General features: G+C 43.5%; 1 non-coding gene across 1 annotated transcript; it reads left to right on the top strand.

Moving 5' to 3' along the window:
- Positions 1–4,170: 4,170 nt before the first annotated feature.
- On the top strand, positions 4,171–4,334 carry LOC142460668 (U1 spliceosomal RNA). The gene has a single exon (XR_012786833.1). It is a non-coding gene; the product is annotated as a U1 spliceosomal RNA (small nuclear RNA).
- The last annotated feature ends 2,174 nt before the right edge of the window (positions 4,335–6,508 follow it).

Below are 6,508 nucleotides of genomic sequence, written 5' to 3'. Positions count from 1 at the left end.
CGGTTTTCTGAGAACAATCACCTTATGCTATGTCGTATTCATATTTCGTGACAATGGTCTGAAACAGACACATAATGGCTCCTGGTGGATGAGGTCCCTGCTAGTTATGTTTTAATTATTAACCCAATTATATGGCCCAAGTGATCGGTGATAAGAGTGCTTCTGCTCTGCCACTTAATTCTTGTTCCCTCAGCCACCAAGCTGGGGACCCTTTTGAAGCAATGTCCAGATTTACTCTCAAATGTTGACAACTGAACTCCGCCTCCTCGTGCCCCCAGCGTCATTGCTCTGAGACTGTCAGGAAGGGATCTGGGGATAGACCAATGGAGAGATGATGTGTCTGGAAGATGCTCATGATTGGGTATCCAAGCATGAGGCACCAAGATGGGGCAGGGGTGGGTTAGGGAGGGGGAAGTAGGCAAGTAGGGATTGCCTCTAAATGTGACTGGCTGTAGCTAGCACAGTATGTAAGCAGTGTGGTCCACCCAGGCTCAGCTCCAGAAATATTGGGGGAAGATGAAAAGAGTGATCAATGTGTTTGAGTTCGGGAGCGTTTTCTGGAATTACCACTAAAGTGTCAGGGATGGACATAAAAGCTTCTATCATGAACATTTCTTCCCCCTTTGGCTGTCCTGAGTTTTTCAGCAGAGTCATTCTATTTCTAAGACTGTTGCTATTGCAGTAAGTTGCCATGTGGAATACAGTTGGAGTCTGCACACAAGTGGCCATGAGTTGGGATCCACTCAACAGCAAATTGCAACATCGATAGTGTGTACCATGAACGGGGAACCTTCTTTCTTCCAAAGGCCATTTGAATATTTATAACATCATTCATTGGCCATGCTGGTCAAACATTTAATTAACTCACCCATAATGTGATAGCTGGAACTGCGTCTCTTTGGCGAGTCATGGGATGTTAGCTGGTATTGATGAGGTCAAGAGCCTTCTCTGGCCTATTGACTGGATGTTTCCCACCCCAGCAAATACTTTTGAGTTTTTTCAATGCTGCTTTTTATCCTCCCTAGTTATTCTTAATTAAAATGTTTGGCTTCTTCTTATGGAAACATGTATTAATTAGGTTCTGTAAGATTCCAAAGAAGCAGGGATAGGATAAGAAGAAATAGCCAAAGAGTTGGGTCTTACTGAAGAAAAGAAAGTTCAAAGTTACTTGACTAGAAGCCCTGGGGTGGGGGGAGGGGGAGGGGGGTAGTGGGCTGCACATTAGGCTGCTAACCATAAGGCTTACTCCTGTAAGTCTCAGCCCCAAAGCACTTCACTTCCATGGGTTAGCAAATTCACTTCCCTATGTAAGTAGCCAGAGGCACCCCATCCACAGCCAGCCTGCTGCACAAAAGCACTCAACTTTACTTGCTCTATGGGTTGGGAAGTCCATTGCTCTCTGCCATATTCTGACTCCTGACTCTGCTGCTGTCCCTCGGATGATATAGTTGTGATCTGGATCCAGGAGGTTCACGGTGCAGGGGATGGGGTCGGGGTGGTATTGGGTCCAGGAGATGTGCTCCGTTCCAGGCTCTGTCTGCTAATGACATTCCTCCTCCTGCTTCTGAAAGGCTTATTTTATACATAGCAGGATGATGCTCCAGAAAATCCTGTTCACAATTACACGTAGGTGAATTGATCAGTATCTTCCTCCACCTTCTTACCAGGCCCATACAGGGAAATGTTGCTTGGTGGGAGTTAGAGGCTTTTGCTAGAAAAGCTACATTCAATAGTTCACTCCCACTGCCTTGTAGTGCTGTGGCTGGAAGTTAGAATACTCAGGTTCACCCCTGTCCCAACATCAATGGGCATCAATGTGGGGAACTGCCTACGTGTTTTTTTTTCACCACTGCACCTAAAGTGGTCATGACTGGTGGGATCTCAATATTAAGGGGTCCTTAGTCACCCTTCAAGTCTGGGACTGATCTCACTCCCATGTTATAATATGCAGCCACTGAGGATCAAAAGGGTAACATTAACTCAAGGACAGAATTTAAAGAGTTGGGAAAGAAGGAGACATGGAAACAGGAATCCCAGAAAGTGGTGGCATCTGCTGATGGTAGTAATGGGTGAGCTGAAGCAAAATGTGTACGAATTGCTGAGTGTAAAACGGATCATCTGCTCCGTAAACCTTCACCTAAGTTCACAGTCAAATGTTAATAAATAAATCCAGCGGTCATGAAAGCTCTGGCAGCATAAATGAGAGCCATGGAAAACAGGAGCAAGGGGTCCAATAATTATGAGTGTACTGTTTTCCAAAGATGTCATTTGTCTGAGCTACAAATGGATAGCTTCATAAACCTTCTAATTATAGTGGCCAAAAAAGAAAGAGAGAAAGCATACTATTTTCCTATAAAATTGCTCATTCCAATTAGCCATTTATAAATGCACATTATCTTCTGAACTCTAATAGCTTTAATTTGTGTGTTACAAGACTAGGACTTGGGGTCGCAAGGAAGAAGGGAGGAGGAGCAGCCAGAAAGCATCCAGAATAGAAAGATCTCTGCCAGAAGCTGCCTGTCTGGCGCCAGCTAGGTGCAAGAGGAACAAAGCCATGAATAAGACCTGCTGCCAATGTCTTATTACAGTGATGCCATTGACAATAACAACAGCAAGAGCAATGACGTTGAGCATGTATGGTGTGCCAAACTGTACACTAAACACTTTGCATGCTTTGCTACAGTTACTCTTGCCAGAAGACTAATGAGTCAAGTGATTTGGCTTTGTTCTAATTTTATAGATGTTGAAAGAAACACTCAGAGAGAACTCAAGTAACTTGCCTGAGATCACCTAGGATGTTAGTTATCTGTTCTTGTTGTCATAGGTGCCAACATGTCAGTTCCTGCTCATAGCAACCCTATGAAGAGCAGCATGAAGCACTGCCTGGTCATACACCATCCTCACAATGGTTTTAGTGTCTGAGCCCATTATGGCAGTCATTGTGCCAAGCTATGTCACTAAGGGTCTTTCCCTCTTTCACTGATCCTCTACTTTACCAACAAGAGGTCCTTCTCCAGGGACTGGTTCCTCCTGATTGCATATCTAAAGTAAGCGAGACTAGGAAGAAAGACCTGGTTATCTACTATCCTCACAACTTGACCAATAGTTCACATCATGATAAAGGAGCAAAGATTGAAGTCGTTAAGGATTTCATTTCACTTGGATTTGCAAGGAGTGCTCATGGATACAGCAGCCAAGAAATCAAATGGCATGGTGTATTGGGCAAATCTGTCTCGCAGCAATGCTTTAAATTGTTGAAGGACAAGGTTGTCTCTTTCAGGACTGAAGTGCACCTGCCCAAGCCAGGGTATTTTTAGTCACTCCATATACCTAGGAAAGGAAGACCACAGAAGTTTGGTGGATTTGGATAAAGGTGCTGGTGAAGAATATTGGAAATGCTGTGACCTGCCCGACAACAAACCAACCTGTCTTAGAAGTAGCCTAGCCAGGATGCTCCATAGAAGCAAGGATGGCAAGACTTTGTCTCACTTACTTTGGACATGTGCTCAGTAGTAGGCGGTTCATCTGTGTAGAAGGACATGGCACTTGGTAAAAGCAGAAAGAAAACAAAAAAGAGCAAGACCCTTGACCAGAGATGAGTGTTCCCATGACTGCAACAAACGGCTCAACTCTAGCAATTGTGAATATGGCAAAGGGACAGGCAGCGTTTCCATGAGTCATCATCAACTCAATGGCACCCAACAATAACATCTGCTTCTTTCAAAACTGACCAGTGAAAACCTTTGTTTATCTAGTATTGCTTTAACCCAAATATTCCAAGTGAATAGATTTTAACAGCCGGAATTTACACAGGGTTGCTGTGAGTCAGAATTGACTCAATTATAGTAAGCTGCTTTTTTCTCTCTCTCTCACAATTGAGGGTGCTAAAAATCCAGATTCAGGGTGAGGCTCCAAGTAGTGCTTGCTGGTAACTACATGGGGTCCTTGGTATTCCATGCTGTCTGTCTCTTCCCCATGTACGTGTTTGCGTCTACTCTGCTCTTTATTCCACCCAGAAGTGATTAGGTATAGGGCCCACCCAGCTTTAATCTTTTATCATTCACTTAATAGCAGAAAAGTCCTGTCTCCATACAGGGTCCTATTTTTAGGCAAAGGGGTTAGATTTCTAACATATGTTTTGGGGAACACAACTCAACCCATTAAAAACCTTCACCTACCTGGCAGGGGAGATACCATGATCATGAAGGTGGTTTTCCCAGGGTGAGGCTTATCCATTGCACTCCGGATGTGCTGACCCCTGCGATTTCCCCAAATATGGGAAACTCGACTGAATTATTTGTGGTAGTGGGGGACTGCGTTCACGCTCTCCCCTGATTAAAAAAAAAACCTTCACCTAGTTGATAATAAATGAGTATTGGAGTCAAAGACTGAGTTTTAGTATGACAGACTTTACGAGTCTATCGGGGTGTGGAAAATTAATGCAATCCATTGCTAACCAGAAGTAGGAGGTTGAAGTCCATCCAAAGGCAGCTAAGGAGAAAGGCCTGGTGATTTTTTTTTAAAAGGTGGGGGAAAACAGCTATTAAAGACCTTATGGAGCACAGTTCAAAAGATTCTCTGAAGCAATTAGTCCAATGGACCAATGGACCATGTGAATATTTGTCTCCACAACACAGAGCCCAGCCATCACTACCAATGGCTCTGAAAAGGGTCACATTAGAAGGTGGAAAAACTCAAAAGACTGGGCTTTCTAGACTATAACCCTTAGTCTCCCTTCAGGTCTGGAACTGAATTCACCTCAGTGGCTTAATTTTCATACGAACAATATATGTTGGTGCAGAAGGATCTCTGGTGGTATAGTGGTTTTACATTGGATAATGTGCAAGGTCAGTAGTTTGAAACCACCATTCGCTCCTTGGGAGAAAGAGGGAGATTTCTACTCCAGCAAAGAGTTAGTCTCTGAAACTCACAGAGACAGTTCTGACCTGTCCTGTAGGGTTGCTATGAGCCAGCAGTGAGTTTTACATGGAGAATAACCATTCCAATGAGGTATAAACACCTTAGATAAACAGCCATTTAAGCGCAAAGGGCAGCATTTCTCCAGGGACAAAGTTCTGAGGGTCAGAAAAAGAGGAGAAATGAAGACAGGAAACAGAGGCGAATGTGGTTCAGCGATGTGACTTCAAGAAAGTTGCAATAAACAAGATGAAAAAAAAAATCTATTCATTGTGGGACATAGAACCAGTGATCTTCATAAATCTTCACCTAGTTCATGATAAATGGTTTTGCTTTTTTGGAAAAAAGAAGCAAAGCTTCAAGGCCATCTCAGGACTTTCAAAGGTATTAGGAATCTTCCAATTTGTGGGCCTCCACTCGAGTACTCCCTCAATGCAACAATACTTTGTTCTATTAAACTGACATTCTATGATGCTCACCTTCTCAATGTGATCGCTGAAGACAAAGTGGGTGCATAAGCAAATGTGGTGAAGAAAGCTGATGGTGCCCGGCTATCAAAAGATACAGCATCAGGGGTATTAAAGGCTTGAAGGTAAACAAGCGGTCATCTAGCACAGAAGCAACAAAGCCCACATGGAAAAAGCACACCAGCCTGTGCGATCACGGGGTGTCAAAGGGATCAGGTATCAGGCGTCATCAAAACAAAAAATCATATCATTGTGAATGAGGGGGCAGTGTGGAGTGGGGACCCAACGTCCATTTGTAGGCCACTGGACATCCCCTTAAAGAAGGGTCTCAGGGAGGAGACGAGCCAGTCAGGGAGTGATGTAGCAAAGATGGGACATACAACTTTACTCTAGTTCCTAAATGCTTCCTCCCCGCCCACTATCATGATCCCAATACTACTTTGCAAGTCTGATTAGACCAAAGGATGTACACTGGTACAGATAGGAACTGGAAATACAGGAAATCCAGAGTGGATGATCCCTTCAGGACCAGTGGTGAAGGGTAGGTTAGTAAGGGGGAAAACAATTATAAGTATTTATGTATAACCTCCTCCCTGGGGGACAGACAACAGAAAAGTGGGTAAAGGGAGACATCAGACAGTGAAAGATATGACAAAATAATAACTTATAAATTATCGAGGACTCATGAGGGAGGGGACAGCGGGGAGGAGGGTGCAAAATGAGTTGCTGAAGCCAGGGACTTAAGTGGAGAGCAAATGTTTTGAGAATGATGAGGGCAATAAATGTACAAGTGTGCCTTACACAATTGATGTATGTATGGATTGTGATAAGAGTTGTATGAGCCCCTAATAAAATGACTGGGGAAAAAAATCTTCCAGTTTGGAAATATCGAACCTCTCACCATAGAATAAACATATTAAAATGTACACACATCAGACACGATTTATACTATATATAAGCAGAAAAGTTAAGCTATTGACTGCTAACATAATGGTTGGCAGTTTAATCCACCTACAGAAAAGGAACCAGCTCCTTAGGGGAAAAGACCCAACAATCTTCTTCCATAAAAATTACAGCCTAGAAGATCTTACGGGGAAATTCCACTCTGTCACTTGGGTTTGCTG

Source organism: Tenrec ecaudatus, chromosome 10, assembly GCF_050624435.1.
Source record: "Tenrec ecaudatus isolate mTenEca1 chromosome 10, mTenEca1.hap1, whole genome shotgun sequence".
NCBI lineage: Eukaryota > Metazoa > Chordata > Mammalia > Afrosoricida > Tenrecidae > Tenrec > Tenrec ecaudatus.
Note: the sequence above shows the minus strand (reverse complement) of the source record. Positions and strands in the feature narration are given on the sequence as shown.